The sequence below is a fragment of the Plecotus auritus genome, assembly GCF_963455305.1.
Source record: "Plecotus auritus genome assembly, chromosome: 3".
Lineage (NCBI taxonomy): Eukaryota > Metazoa > Chordata > Mammalia > Chiroptera > Vespertilionidae > Plecotus > Plecotus auritus.
In genome coordinates, this window is record NC_137772.1 from 58,848,731 (window position 1) to 58,865,307 (window position 16,577).

General features: G+C 37.2%; 1 pseudogene across 1 annotated transcript; it reads right to left on the minus strand.

Moving 5' to 3' along the window:
- Positions 1-8,177: 8,177 nt before the first annotated feature.
- Positions 8,178-8,817, minus strand: LOC308244682 (elongation factor 1-beta-like; annotated as a pseudogene). Its single transcript has one exon. The product of its transcript is annotated as an elongation factor 1-beta-like (transcript).
- Positions 8,818-16,577: the final 7,760 nt, after the last annotated feature.

The window sequence follows — 16,577 nt, forward strand, 5'->3', positions numbered from 1 at the left end:
CTAAGAGTGGATGACCTGTCAGTATAAGTGATCTTCCTGCTACCATAGAATCCATAGACCATGCAAGGAGGTGATTAATTATCCAGGCCCTAGAAATTACAATAGATCTCTTCTCATGCTTGATTATACGAAAGAGAGCAGCAGGAAATTTGAAAAACTATGTTTTGAATGAGGTTGAAACCCAAGGTCTAGAATATAACAGAATCAATATCTTTTTTTTTTTTTTTAATCATTTGAAAGATCAGTTCTGCTAAGAAATACTTTCAGGTATTACATATCTGCTTTTTTCCCTCAATGTTGTTTTCTTAACTTCAACATTGATGGCAAGAAAGAGTTAAATGATTTAAGGGAGGTGAAAAACCCGTATTTACTGGGGAAACAGCCATCTGATGGTGAACTAGCTCTTGCATATTAAGCAGGACCGTTTTGTCCCTTGTCTCATAACTATGGAAAAGCAGGAAGCAGTTTTTGGAAAGGAAAAATCAGAGTTGGGAGGAGGTGGGGGTGGGAAGGTCTTGTCTGTCTATGTGACACACTTCTTACTGGCACCAGGCCCAGAAAATTTTTCATCCCCCTTTGCAAAACAGAGCCTGTGTAAAAAGCTCTAAGGAGGTCCATTTTCTTGAGAGAAGATGAGAGAGACAGGATAGTCAGAGCAATCTATGAAACAGAGCAGACTGGATGGTGGATTCTGCCCAGTGCTGTGGGAAAGTCCGGGAAGAAGAGAAAGATGATGGTGCTCAGAGAAGGCACTGACCATGAGGTTCTTGGACAACATGGGGGCAGGAGGAGCAAATGGAAAACACCACTTTGTGAAGTGGGAGCAGGCAGAACAGTACATGACACCTGTCACTTTAAACCAGTGGTTAATGATCACAAAGAACTGAAGGTTTGGAGATTGAAAATTAATGTGGTGATTTACCAAAAGAAAACAATGAAATATACATGAATATTTATGTACTAGCATTATTTATAATATTAAAGCTTTGTAATCTATATGTATCTATGTAAATATAATATACAAAATATATCATATGCATTATATGTGATGTGTGTGGGCATGTATATATCATAGAAAATATGTAGTAATTAAAATATATTTCTAACAAAAATTTAAAACGAAAATGTTTGAATATTCATAAATATACATAAACATATTTGTACACATGTGTACACATACATCAAAATGCCAACAGAGATTTGGGGCAATGGAATTGTATGTGATTTTAATTTACTTCATACTTTTTGATGTTTTTAGTTTTTTTATGATACTCAATTTCTCCTTTATATTTTATGTTTCTTAAATTTAAATGTCATTCATGACCATTTTTAAGTTTCCAATAATACTAAATATTATTAAATAAAGCATAATGTTCCCCTGATCTAGTTCCTCTCAAACCCTCATGACAGTTTGAGTCACAGGCTCTTGGTGGCACCATATTTATCTATATTTAGAGTGTTTGAGTAATTCATAATTAACTGGGGAGTTACTAAAAATACATATACATAACTTGGACTCCTCCCCTCGCCCCAAAAGGGAAATTTTGAGTTAAGCTCCAGAATCTGAGTAAGCAGTGGGAGCCCACAGTGTTTGAAGCAGCTGTGGGTCCTAATAAATTGACAATACATAGTAGGAAGTGATTCCACAGCAGATGCTTTAAGCAGTGACAACTGGAGAAAGTTGGCCTGAAAGTTTTACCCATATCTTCCTTAGGTATATCTTCCAGTCTTTATTCATGATAAACTACTGAGAAAATAGTCATAGGCTTAGACATTTGGCAACAGGAACAAAGGGTTTCCCAGAATCAAATAGAAAAGCTGAAGGATTTATATAACCTTAATGGTTAAACTCTGAGATAAGAGAATGGGGCCCAAAGCTCAGATTTTGCTGGAAAAGAGAAATATGCAAATCTTACATAGTTTATAATACAAATTGTTTAGAGGAATACGTGAGAAAAATCATATTACTAACTCACACAGGCATGAGGAAACTTCTCCTGGAAGTTTTAAATATTTGTGTTGTTTCACAAAAGATAATATTGGACAAGCATACTTTACTAGTTCTAAAATGATGTGTGGCCCTAGCCGGTTTAGCTCGGTGGATATAGCGTTGGCCAGTGGACTAAAGGGTCCCAGGATCAATTCCAGTCAAGGACACATACCTTGATTGCAGGCTCCTCCCCAGCCTGGGGCCCTGGTCAGGGCACTTTCCCTCTTTCTTCCACTCTCTCTAAAAGATCAATGAAAAATATCCTCAGGTGAGGATTCACAAAAATAAAAATAGATAAATAAATAAATAAAATGATGTGTGATCCCAGCTTTCATCTTCTCCATATGGGTGGTAATAAGACATAATGTGTCAAAATAGTCTAAATCATTAGAGGACTGTTGTACGTGGGAATGCAAATGTCCACAAGGACAGCAAGTCCTTGGCCACCTTTATGCAGTGATTAGGGGCCATTTCAGGCTGAATTGACACCTTATATGTAATATATAGACAAGTATGTGGGAAGATGGAAAAATCACATGCTGCTCTGTGTGGTTTTTCTAAGCTAATAAAGTCTAAAGATTGCCCAAAGTATCTAGGAAATAGAGAGATTGGAAACACTAATTTAGCCTATTGCAAATCCAGACATCCCAGAGAGTTAAGAGAGAACGATGGCCCGTCTCTCAGGGTTGTTTTTTCTTTTTTAAATCTTGACCCCAGGTCATGTTTTTATTGATTAGAGAGAAACATTGATGTGAGAGAGAAACATCGTTCGGCCGCCTCCTGTACACACCGTGACCGGAGATCAAACCTGCAACTTTTTGGTTCATAGGACGACGCTCCAACCATCTGAGCCACCTGGCCAGGGCCCATCTCTCATGGTTTTGAAGAGTAAAGGCACTGGCCTAGCCCCTCACTCAGTGCATTTCCGTGTTGTTTGTGATAGAACAAATAATATGGCCTGGGCTCATTTTCTACTGCACTTTTAGGATAGTCTGCAGGGGAAGATTTTCTATAAAATGAAAGGAAAATTCTGACCTCTAGTTAGAAGAATTGTAGGGACAGTTAGTGCCAGGACCAAGAAAGAGAAGATGGCCCAGAAAAAGAGAATAGAGTGCAGCAAAGGAAAGCTTTCAGAGCGTAAGATTACTTCATTCCTGCCATTACTTTGTCCTTGTGACTAAAGAACCAATTTAAGCTGTTACAGAGTCGTGTTTAGCCTAGAGAGAGCATTCCACTCAGAAAACAATGCCTGCTAGAAACCCTTCGATTTGCCAGCTTGAGACACACAAATAATGAGAGGATGCATTACAGGTTGGAGCTCTTGGTCAATTCACCAAAAAGCTTCAAGCACAGTTTTAAGGTTCACTCTTTCACCATGGACACACGACATTTCACTAGCACACATTTTACTAAGTTATGGTTAGATGCTCTGCCAACACTTAAATTCAATGGCCTGAGAAAAACAGTGTGGATACTGATGCTTTGTCCATGAGTCCCAAGCTTCCTACAGAACAAATAATATACACTATTATCAATCAGAGAAGGGAATATAATGGTCCAATAGGGAGATCAAGAATAACCTGCAACATTTTTCTGAAGGTTGTACCACTCATGGCAACAAACCAATCTTCTGAGCTATATTGAACAGTCAGTTAATGAGCAAAACTGACTTCACGATAGTGCTGCCTAATAGAAGAGAGGGTCTCAAAGAGGACACGGCTAACAAAACTAACTTATTCTTAGAGGAATGACAGACATGACAAATGAATCCAGGGTAAATTTCCTGAAATTAACTCATGCTACCTGTTTATGGGAGCTTTTCACAGTTACTTTGATTACTGAAACTGGACTCTGGATTGCGTGCCCCAACATACTCTATAGATCCTCCAGGATAGTTGATAATAAAACATAAATGCATTTTTAGAAACATGCAATTAACATATAAGTGGAATAGTAAGCTCATCTGGAAAACTAGATGTGCAGGAAATCTCTATGAGACAGGAGTGGCAAAAAATGTAAACTAAATATGCTTTTGGGAAAAAAAAAAGGAGGTGGGGAAAGGAAGGGCAGTAAGAAAGAAGGGGGAAAAAAGAAAAGAATTGGTTCCCTAATTAAATTGAAAATTCGAGGGATAATATCTTTTTCTCTGCACTGGTTCCATGCTCAGGCAGATTTTAACAATGACAGAATGGCGGCCAGCAGTCCCAGAAACTCTAGTTTAAAGCATGACTTCTTTCTTAAGGGCTATAATGAAAGTTCCAATGAGACCCAGGGCTTTCACCAGGTCTCATTGCCATCTCTGAGTTGTGGCTGGAGGGATGGAATACTCTGATTGTCTGGGCCTGGAACATATTCCTCTGTCTGGCTACAAAGGGGTAGGGTTAACATAAAATCAGAACAAGTAAGGAAAATCAGGAAACTGGTACTAACAAAAGTGAGAATTGTTGTTATGCAGGCAAAACAATTTTTTTTGCGGAAGTGTACATAGATTTCATACCTCAGCAAGAGAATAGAGATAACATGAACACAACATCTTGGCCTCTTACAGGAAGTTCATGCTTCTGTCCTATTCCCTACAATTCTACCAACCAAACGGGACCAGCTCCTGCCTCCTCCTCATTCATCCTACTTCCATCAAGAACGGGTCATCGTCAAAGGCGGGAAACGTTATTCAGCCTCAATCCTAATGGGTAGAGAGTTTTTGGTGCAAAGTTCAACCCTGAGTCAGTAGCGGTGGGGTCTGCCCCCACACATTTGGCAGGTGAGACCAGTCTGGGACCAGTTTTATTTGGTAACTGCCCGAGGAGGTGATATTACACTGGGATGCAGGGCAAAAGCCACATAATGGTGAATGGTGTGCCTTAGCCTGGCCTTGCCCTCTGTGCACATATCTCTCAGGCATATTGCGTTCAGGGCAGTGTGGGTTGAAGGAAGGATTCAAGTGGCTGGTATCCTGGGTCCTGGCCCAAATACCATCTCTTTTCACGCTTTAACATGATTTATATTTGGCTCGGTTTCTGGAGATTGTTTATGTGCAGGGAACTTGAAATTAGGAGGAAAGTGCTCCAAAAGAAAGAGCGAGCGAGGCTCATGCTTTAGGAGAGGCCGCGGATGTTTATATAAAACTGCAAGTGCAGCTGCGCCTGCTGAGTAATATCCCACATGCAGCAAGCAGGATCTGGTGTTAGTGGGGAGAGGGATTTATTTCTCCTTCCAGACAGGCTCTCCTGGGAACTCTAAATGGTAAAAGCAGTGAACTTCCATATGGGCTGGGGTAGGCCATAAGCAGTCTCTGCATATGGGATTTTTTGGCCGTGAGCCTCCTCACCTTACTTTGAACTCTGTATTTCCTTTCCCTTGCCAGCTGTAGCCTGCATCCAGGATCAAGGATGGATTTGTGGTAGGACTAAACTGGGGGATTCTTGTAACCTGCTTGAATTATCTCCGAAGGATCCATCCCATCACCTGTCAGTCCATTAGATAAACCTTCATCTCTAAAGTCTTACTGGGGAAGGTCAGAGAGAGATGTGAAAAGAATACATTGTGTTAATATGCATGACTTGACCACGGAATATCTAAAGCCGACCCTGCTTCATTCTTTTCTGTTAGAGATTCATACAATGCATTCAATAATCCCTCAACTTGGTGGCAGATTTCAGATGCCTCTTTCCCATATTCAGCCATTCAGAGTAAAAGATTTCATCACCTGATACATGTTTCTTCTTCCTCTTGGACTAGGATGATGGATTGAAGTTGTGACACAGTGGGGGTATTGTAATCAGTAATGATTAATTTCAATTGTAATTAACAAATAAAACCAAAGTAGTCCTCGTTGAAATGTTTATATGTATTGCTCACATGGCAGATCTCCAGAGGAACGTAGTCTTGTCCATCAGGTACCAAGGTCTCTTCTCTCTGATCGGTTCATTCAACAGCAGGATACCGTGCTTGAGATTTACTTTATAGTTAAAAAAGGGCCGCTGAAGCTCCAAGCAGGTGAGAATAAAAATGCCCATTTTCCAGCTCTCTGTTCCCTTCACGAGCTTTTCCTAATTTTACCAGTGAGTAGTCACACAGCCCCAACTTTCTCCTTAGCCAGCTGAAAACGTGTCTTCCAACGAGGTGCAATGTCAATCTGAAGAAAATGTTTTCAAACGTACAGTCTCTGGCACAGGATGCAGTCCCACATCCCGTCAAGCCCTGTTTTTGTTTGTTTGTTTGTTTTAGTTCTCTGATCACTTCTCCCAACAAGCAATATCGACATTCCTGGTTCACTAAAGCATTGCTGTGATGTCCATCGGGTTAAGAGATAAATAAAAGCTGAAGAAGATATTGGCCTCTAGGAGGAGTTTGAGACATCATTCCACTTCCTTCTCTTCATTCTAACATTCTTTTACCCCTCTCCTCCAGGAATTTGTCAAAATCAAGGGAAAGAGTTCATTGGGCCACAGTACTGACACTGGATCTCTCCTTTTGACAAAAAGGATGAATCTTTCAGAGTTAAGTACACGCTTTCTCTGTGCTTTCTCACAGAGTTAGTCTACTCACTAGAATAGGCTAAGCTAAGCTATTGTGCCAATCGACAATCAATTTGTTTTAAGGTTCATACTATCTCCTCCCAGCTTTGTTAGACATTACAGGAACTACATTTCTCAGCTCCCTTTCCCTCTGGATTTTTGATAGGAGCAAATAGAAAACCCTAGCAGATGATTAGGGGGAGAGAAGAAAGAAGAATGGTGGATATCCTATCACCTTTGATCTTTGTTGCATCTCTTTCTAGTTCCCTCCAAATAGCCTCTATTGTTCTAGTTTCTATCAGACAGGCCTCCCTGTGGTTCTAGCTTTCATTGTATGTCCTTAGCTTCTGGGTTAATACCATCTTCTCCCATTGTCCTTCTGTTCCAAGTGTATCAGTTTATTATTCCTAATCTCTGGGTTGCCTTACTGTCTTTGGTTTGCTGTCTATTCTCACATCACCTGTGCAACCCATTTCTTATATTAAATGCACTCAATTTGAACAATCTGAACAGCTTTCTGGCAAGTTCTTGAAGGATAAATTTACACTGCAATAATCAACAAGTCCCCAAATCTCGATAGTTAATGGGTAAAATTTTGTTTCTTGTTCATATAGTGCTAATACAGAGCAGCCAACTTACAAAGGGTAATTCAGGGGTGCAGGTGGCTTTCATTTTTAACTATGGGCATTTATAGTATTTGGCTTCTACATCACTGTGGCAAGGGAAGATAATGAATAAAGAATTCAAATCTACTCTTGCTTGTTTGATCCAGAAGTGATACATGTCAATTCCACTTTAGCTTACTGGCCAGGACTAGTCATATGTTCCAACATGATTATAGGAAATGCTTAGAAATGACCCTTCTTGTGTATTTAGGTATGTGTATATATACATACATACAGCCCCCCCCCACACACATTTACACATATTTATACATATATACATAAACATCCACACATACACACAGAGATAAGCTATGAAAAGTACAAGATTTGGGCAACTTGGATTGTGAATCGAGACAGGTGTGATCTCCTGGCTGTAACTTAAGAATACACCTTTACTCCTGGCAATGATTAATTACTTCAGCTGATTTTATTTTTTTTTTACATCTTTCTTACTCAACATCCAAAGTCTTCCACTATAAAAATGTTGTAGAATTATTTTTCAGTGTAAGGAAAAATAACACCTATATTCTCATTACAACTGCTCTCTTTTCTTCTCTCAGCTCTGCTCCAGCTTGCTGAAAGTCTATGTGAAATTTGAGTAACATTAGCCTCTGGAAATGTGTCATGATTTTTCTTAGGAGAAAGCAAACAGTTCTATCCAAGTTCATGATGTAATTATGGGTCCAAGTTTTTAAGAAGTTTAAAACTATGAAAACTTAATAGAAAAATAAATGTTAATAGAAAATAATAATTGCATATAGCTGAATAAACTCCAGACACACCCAAATAAAAAGTTCCCCTGAATTCCACCCATGCTAACTTTTCATAGGTTTCATCCGACGGTGCAGAGCTTTCTCATGGAGACCTTGAAATGCAGTATTTCCCCTGTATATTTATGGGCCAGATCTCTTCTTTTGTTTGTTTTTCAAGCTTTATTTATTGGCAATGATCCATGGTGGATTTTAGATCTTGTTGAATGAAAGCAGCCACATCCATGGACTACATTTAGTCTTCAAAAGCAGTGATCCCCACTTTCAACATATCTGTTCCAACTTTGTCTTCTACTATACACTTATTTGAAGTTTTTTTTTTTTAATTCCATACCCATTGGAACTGGTTTAGAAGAGCCCCAGATCAAGCCGTCTGCTTGAATTCTCCTGACACACTCTTCTAATTTTACCATATCTGTCTCATTATCCCATGAATTCAATCTAATAAGCAGGAAGACTTGTCAACAAGTACAGGGATTTTTTGGCTTTCTTGGACTCATAGTGTGCGAGGCATTCTTCGCTTAGCCTCTTTGCTTCTTCACTTTCTCCCTCATCATCAGATCAAAACTGATCAATGTCATCATCGTCTTTACTATCTGTAGCTCCACTTCTGTGGTGTCTTCCACGTTAGCTGGGCCATACTTGCCCAAAGCTGTCTTCACTCCTGGCAGGCTGGTCTTTTCCTTTTCGGAAGATTTGAGGTGATTATACCAACACAGGGCACAATACATGTCGGCAGGTGGTGGGCCAAAGGCTGCTTCAAATACTGCCAGGTCTGCTTGTGATGGCACAGAGCCCTTGATGTAGCTGCTGTCCACCAGGTAGTCATTGGGCACCTGGAGGCTGGCAGAACTTTTCAGGTCTGCAAAACCCATGGTGTCAGCTGATCCTGGAGCTGGATGGTAGCAAAGGAAAGAGAAGTGCAAGCAGTTGGTGCTGAGTGCTAAAAGAAAAAAAAAAAAGGTTCTCTTCTACAACTTCTATTCTTCTATAACTTTTATTTTGTGTATTATTCTATTGATATTTACATATGAATAAGAGCAGCACACCAAATCTACATATCATATTGTCTGATGCAAATCAATATAACAAAGGACATTAACCTTAGTACAATGCTAGGATTACCCCCATTAAACATTCATGTGTACATACATACATTATAATTTAAATTGAGATTAATGTATAAATCTTAAAAATACTTGAGTTTATTCTTTGTCTTTCATTTTTTTTGTGTGTGAGAGTAGCACAAAAAAGCAGTTTTATTTAATACTTCCTTATTTAGTATCTACTAAAGTATAAGAGGAACACAAAGTATAATAGGGAATGAGACAAACATATTCCCTGCTCTCAGACACCTTACATTTCAGTAAAGAATATAGACAATGAATAATAATTAAAGGAAAATAAAAGGATATCCAGGATCCTTTTTTTTGGTGGGGGGAAGTGGAGGGGTGGCAGAGAAGGCCAGTGTGCCTGGAGCATAGGAGCAAAGACTTAGGTAATAAAAAGGGAAGGCTGGAAATATGGACACACATAAGATTATAGGTAACCCTGGTACTTTGAGAAGAATTTAGAATTTTATTCTCAATGGGAAGGCTTTGGAGTTTTAAGTATGACTTGTGTCTTTAAAAGTCACCTTGGTTGTTAAGAACAGAGTGGTTTTTAGTCAGAAAGAGTAGAGGCAAAGAGACCAGTTGGGAAGCTACTACCAAGTGGGAGATGATTAGAAATGTTCTAAATAGCTTTTTTTTTTTTTCACATTTCAGTATCACCAAAATTTTTTTTAAAAGAACAAACAGGGTAAATATTATCAACTCCTTTGATAGATGGAAAAAAGTGCACTATTATTTAGAGGTGAAAGTTGAGTCCAGGATTCAAGTTTTTTTTGCTTCCAAAGAAATTTATAGTTGCATATAAGTCAAATCAAAGCATATTATACAGGTTGAATAACATTTTATAGGCTTAACCAATGAAATATTTTACAAATCATAGTATGTTGTATGCAAAGAGTTATGAGACCAGAGTGAGGCTCCCATAGTCAATGGGGCAGAGATTCCACTGAAAGTCTTCATGTTTATGCCACCCGTAGTGGATATAGGTTTCTGTGAGTTCCAAAGGAGTGGTGCCATGGCACCCTCCCCTGCCCACATCACTGCCTCGCTCGCCTTTGCCATCCAATGTAGACGTGAATCTGCTCTCACCCCAATTCATTGTTTTGATGAAAGAGAATCATACCCTCTTTTTCTAATGCTTCTCTTGATTCAGAGTGGCTTTGGAATGGGGAAAACATTCCAGTATTATTACTCATTTAAAACTAACATTTTTGCCTGGGGTTGAGGTGGGAATGAAGATTAACTGTGAAAGAACAGGGAGGATCTTACTGGGGTGATGAAGATGATCTAGAACTGGATATGGTGATGACTGCACAACTTGGCATATTTACTAAAAATCATTACATTGTATACTTAAAGTGGGTGAATTTAAGTATGTAAATTATACCTCAATAAGGTTGTTTTTAAAAAAGAGGAACCTAACGGAAATAAAGGTACCTCAATTCATGTGAAAGTTTGAAAATCAAATGAGAGGCAGGGATTTACAAATTGAAAATATTTTTCCAAAATTCAGAAAATATCTTTCAAAGCAGATTAGTTTTAAAAAGAAAAAAAATAGCTTTAAACGAACATCAAACTATGTGAAGAAATGTAAATATTTATGTGTGAATAGATACAAAGAGTTTACTCTTATTTCTAAAATTTTCCCTGTCACTTTTTATTAATTACTTCAATGATAGAGCTTACATTTTTAGATTTAAAAAATGATCTTTATATCACAAAAAAATAGTAAATAAAAGCATCGAGTTCTTTTAAATTGGTAAGTTCATTTTCCACTTGAGCCAAATGTAACACATCTATTACCCAACATATTGAAGGGTATTTCTTGACAGAGATAATAAAGTGGCCATTTATTAAAGTCTAGTCCTATTTTGTGTCATACATAATTTTAATCTATATGTATAAAAGTCTAAGCAACTTTTATGATCTGTTGACCTAATGACCCATTCATCAGTCGCTATGACATGCACTGACCACCAGGGGGCAAAGGCTCAATGCAGGAGCTGCCCCCTGGTGATCAGTGTGCTCCCACAGCCAACCTCCCCTGCCCAGCCAGCCCCAATTGCCCCGATTTGGACTGGGTGAGATGGCCCTGACCACCGGCCAGGCTGAGGGACCCAACTCATGCACGAATTCATGCACCGGACCTCTAGTCATTTTATAAAGCACCAGATTTAACTTTCACAGGAACTGTCTTATTTTATAATGAGTTCATATTTTTTTCTAATTGGATTACATCATTGTTAGCTTAAAAAACTTTAATATGAGATTGCTAAATTGCTTTTAAGAATTCTTCAGAGATAATAAAATAGATGTGTTGCTCAAAGATAGAGTTATCATGTAATTTATTGTACAAAGTAGAACTCTGTTGATATTTTTAGCACAAAAGGCATAAACAAAGACTATCTTGAGCAAACTAAAACATACTATCCCCTTTCTCAAAACTGGAGGTAAATAGTATACCAGAAATAGAAAAGTGTAATTATATTCTTTCTCAAACTACAACCCAGGCAATTTTGATGTAAAACTGCCAGACAATAAATACAGAAAAGATTATTTACTAAATGTTTAATAAAGACAAACGTAAGTTTCCATAGGCCAAGTTGTGCAATTCTAACTATAACTCGGAAGTCAACTGAGGGAATACTACCCCTTAATATAAAGATAAATTTTATTCAGTCCACATCTTGTGGAAAATCTGAAGCACCTGACAAGGTTTCTGGGAACTGCAGAGTTTACACTGTCTTGGTCATCTCTGGTTTCAGGTTTCTGACTCCAAATTTCTGTCTGCTAGAATCCTTTTTCTCTCATTATTCTCAAAGTAATTCTTTATTTCTGCACTGGAATACATGCAAAGAGAGAACTCAACCATTTGCCTTAGTTTTAACCAAAATAAACTAACAGATTCAAAAATCAAGAATGCAAATTCACTACTACTACTACTGGTGATGATAATGATAATGATAATGTATTTAGTAAATTCATTGCTGATTGATTATGCCTAAAGAACATAACGATGGAATTGATTTCTACCTAATACTGGGTGTTAAGAGATTGAGCTATTGATACTAAGCCTATTTGAGAACTCAGACCACTTCAAGATTTGGTTGAATATATCAACAAAAGGGATACAGTAAATATGAATACATATTCATATAAATGACTATATCTATAGGTAAATATAGCTATTAAAAATTCACACAGGATACACATATTGCATACATATACACAATTTTTCAGGTGATTCAAAGAACACCTAAAACTTGTGAGGGCTCATAAACTCCAACCTAAAAACCTTGATCAAAAACAAATCAAGAAATGAGCAATGATCTATTTTGGTTCTGTCAGTATAATATACACTTATAAACATTTATTAATAAATATTGTCCACAGGATATTCTGGCCTAATGATCAGGCAGAAAGATACAAGGATACACTACAGCTACCAAATTTCATAATATAATGTTCTTAAATGAGACCAAATAACTGGATATAAGTATGTCTGGTGAGGTTAGACCAAAATTTAAATGGGTGGTACTGCAATATTATGCAATAGCACAATATAACGTTTGAGTCCTGTGCATTGCATTTAAATCCTAGCTCTGCCACTTGAAAACTGAGAACTAAGCTAAACAATTAACCTCTCCCATCTTCAGTATTCTAATTTGAAACGTTGAGGTCATATAGTTACAAGTCATAATGCTCTGATGATTAAAAGAAATGACATATGTAAGAAAAGTTTGTGCCTGGTACATAATAAGTGCTCAATAAATTACTGTTATTAAAAAAAATAGCTGCTAAATTCTTAGGCCATTATAAACCTATTGCAGTGTATATCATTATGATTATAAAATACAAATATATGTATAATGTAAAGTATGTTATTACAATTATAAGATATTGAAATTTTTTCATAAGGTCCATTGAGGAAAAAAACTCAATTTTTCTGAATCATGGAATGCAGCCTATTGTGAATTTAGGACAAGGATTGGAGACTCTTATTCAAGGCAGGCAAGAAGAGTTATTCAGAACAAACTGTGAGTCAAAACTACGTTTGGGGAATCATATACAGCTTGAGGGTCAGGGAAAGCTAAGGGTCAGAAGCCTGACAGATTATGGTAATAAAATAATTGTACATGGATACTACAAGGTAGGATAAGAAGGTAGTTTTAGTGTCAGTTGGGAGTGTTTTGAAAAAGTTGAGAATGACAAGAAATGCAAACAGAAGAGGAGATTTCATTGACAATGATAAAAATGATCTTGGTTAGTAAAAATTCTTGTTTTAGTCAGAAAAATGTTATGTGCTTCCTGTAAGGATAAGTTCATCCCCACACATGGCCTGACATGGTAGCCTAGAATCGGCAGGAAGTGGCAGGAAGACAGAGGAGAGGGAGAGAGAGAGAAGAACTGATGACAAGCCGCACCAGCACAGGGGCTTGGGGACTTGCGCTGTGAAAGCAGCTAGCTCTTCTTTAACAACCAGTAAGCATTCTAGGAGTTTCTCTCTTGCCTTAAAATATTTCCTCCAAAACGCTTCACTCCTAAAGGCATTTATTTACTTACCTTCTTACTGTATGGTCAATTTAGAATCCCCATGTTGAAATAACCTTTAATTCATTGCTTTAATCCACACTCAGGCTGAACAAGACCCATGTTTTGAATTTTATGAGTGGTGTGTGATGGTACAGATTAGAATATATGCCCTAATTATGACAAAATGTTGTACTTGATTCAATCATAATAAAACATATATGCAAAAACTTTAGACAATAAAAAACATATATGCTATAGTATGTGGTAGAGATATTGAGGTAATTTTAACATATCTTAAAAATATAAAAGCGTAAGCGAATAAATCACATGAAAGCTAGTAATATAGGTTAGAAATAGAATATATTTTAAATTTATTTTAAAACTATAGTTGACATACAATAGTATATTCATTTAAGGTTTACAACATAGTAATTAGACATTTATATTTTATGGAAAGGAAAGTAGTATATAATTGTTTGGCATTTTGTACTGATTGCCTTAATTGTGTGCTTTTCTCTGACCACTATTTTACTAAATTTTTAGAGAACGCATGTATCTCATCCCTAGGATACAGGAAGGTCTTGAGATGAAGTCCTGGAAAGGACTATCCCCTTCAAGTTAGGAGAATGCTTTCAAGAGGCAGCTTTACTGTTTGTCAACAGATGACCATAGAAAATTCACCAACCTCTATGCTTTTCAGCTTCTCACGAGGAAAATAATTTCCAGCTAAGAAAGAGGGGGGGGGAATACAAAGAGAAAAAGAGAGAGGGAGGAGGAGGAGTAACAAAAGGAGGAGGATGGAAGAAAGGAAGACTTGGTTAACATTTTTCTAAATAATTTAATTGCCAATTACTAAGGCATTCTCTTAGTGTTACAATTTTTTAACCATACTTTCTTTTTTCTCCTAAAGGGGATCTTTGTTTTCTAATAGATACAGCTGCCTCTCTTTCCAAGTTTTCTTGTCTAAAAAAGCATGATGGAGCTGGACACTAATTTTATGCCTGATAAAATGGTTCCAGAAAGATGGCATGGTTAAATCCAACCAATGATAATACATATATGTATAATCACATAGTCTCTGCATCCATTATTACAAATAGTCTATCAAGATGTTTAATGTTTTTATGAAATATATTTAAAACACAGATTTAGTTCCACATATTTCAATGTAGTTTCAAAACAGTCTGTTTATTATGTTAAAGAAAGTACTTGGACAGCTAGCATTTGTTATAGCAAGAGTTTCCCTGTAAAGTCAGAAGATTGAATGCAGGAAATAAATTATCAACCAGTTAGGGTGTATTTTTTTCCAAGTCTTACTCATAACTTCCCTAGCTGTCATTTCATATAACCGTACTTTACCTGTAAATTAAGCTCTCCTTTTATCAAACTCAGTTGGGGGTGATTATATCAACTTTAATGCCTCTCTAAAAATGGTACTAAATGTGGATTTATATCACAAATGGAAAATCTGAGCGTGAAGGACATTTTCCATGTGGCAGTCTCATAAAACTATCACTTTTAACAAACAACTTGAATTCAAGAGAAATTTGCAAAAATCTTTTAAGCACATTCATGGTCTTAGGAGGAAGTGCTAATGTGGAGTCTGTCTTCTGTGGTGCAGCTGCTTGGTTTATGAAAGCATAAACAACCTGACTCATTCGAGGGAAGTCATAATTACCACATGGAGTGTTAAACGTACAGACACTTCGTAAGGACTAATGCAGTAGCTTAAATTATAGTCATTATGCTATCCCCACTCCCCAACCTGAGGGAAAAAAGTCCCCTATTCAGTACTGTTCACAATCAACTCCATTGCATCTTGAAAGTAAATATACATGAAGACACTTAATAAAAAGAGGTAAACAAAAGCTGTTGACAACTGGTTACTTCCTCAGATGTTTGATAATGGCATGCTCAGCACACCTACTCTAAGCCTTGCGTTATGCTGCAGAGGAGGTCTGTTAAAGGGCCAGGCCCTTTAAGGTTGCACAGTGCGGTGGGAGACACAAACAACTAAATATTTGAAATAACTGTGATGTAACCATTTGAAATACGTTTCAATGAAATCATAAGTACTGTGCTCCTAATAATCAATAGTAAAAGCACTACTATACATATAATGGGGGAAAAAGCTAGCACGCAACCTTTTTGTTATCTGTAATCCAAAGAAGTGTTTATTAATATGTCCTTCCATCAGCTGTCCAAATTGGCCACTTGGTGTCTTAAATGGCAATTAACCTTTAGTCAGCATCTTCGCTCATCCATAATCTAACTTGTGTTTTGCATCACAATACCTGAACAAATCTTAACTATTCCATTAAGTTGTCCTAGAGCCAATGGGAACCCATTGATATTTTTATACAATACTAGAAACGACTTATCTAATGCTTAATGGATGCTGGGCACTATTCTAAAGGCTCCAAATACACCAACCCATTTAACCTTAACGAACCATTAGAGTCACTGTTATTCCTATTTTGCAGTTGGGTGTGCTGAAGCACAGAAAGTTTAAGTTGCCTAAAGTCACACATAAAGAAATCAGAGCTCAAGTACCCTAGACTCTCTGGTCCAAACTACTGTAATTCTCAAACAATAAAATGATATCAGAGCTAAACTTTGAGATGATATTGTGGCATCAAAGTGTTGTATGTATCAAACAGGTAGAAAACTGGACATAGGACTACTGATTAAAGAAACAGTCATATTCCATGAAAATAATACATATAACAAAGGATATGAAAGTGATTTCAAAGAATTAGGTGACTAATTAGATATGGAGAAGAGAGGAGAAAGGATTTGAGCTTTGGAGACTGGGAAGATATCTTAATAAAAATACAGGTGATTAAAAGAAAATAAGAGTGGAAGACAAAATCACATTCAAACTTCCTATTACCAGGGAGAGGAAATCTTATGTTGTATACACAAAGCACAGTTAGCCATGCTATATATATCCACTATCTTCCTGGGTTCTATTCCTTAGGTGGTTAGGT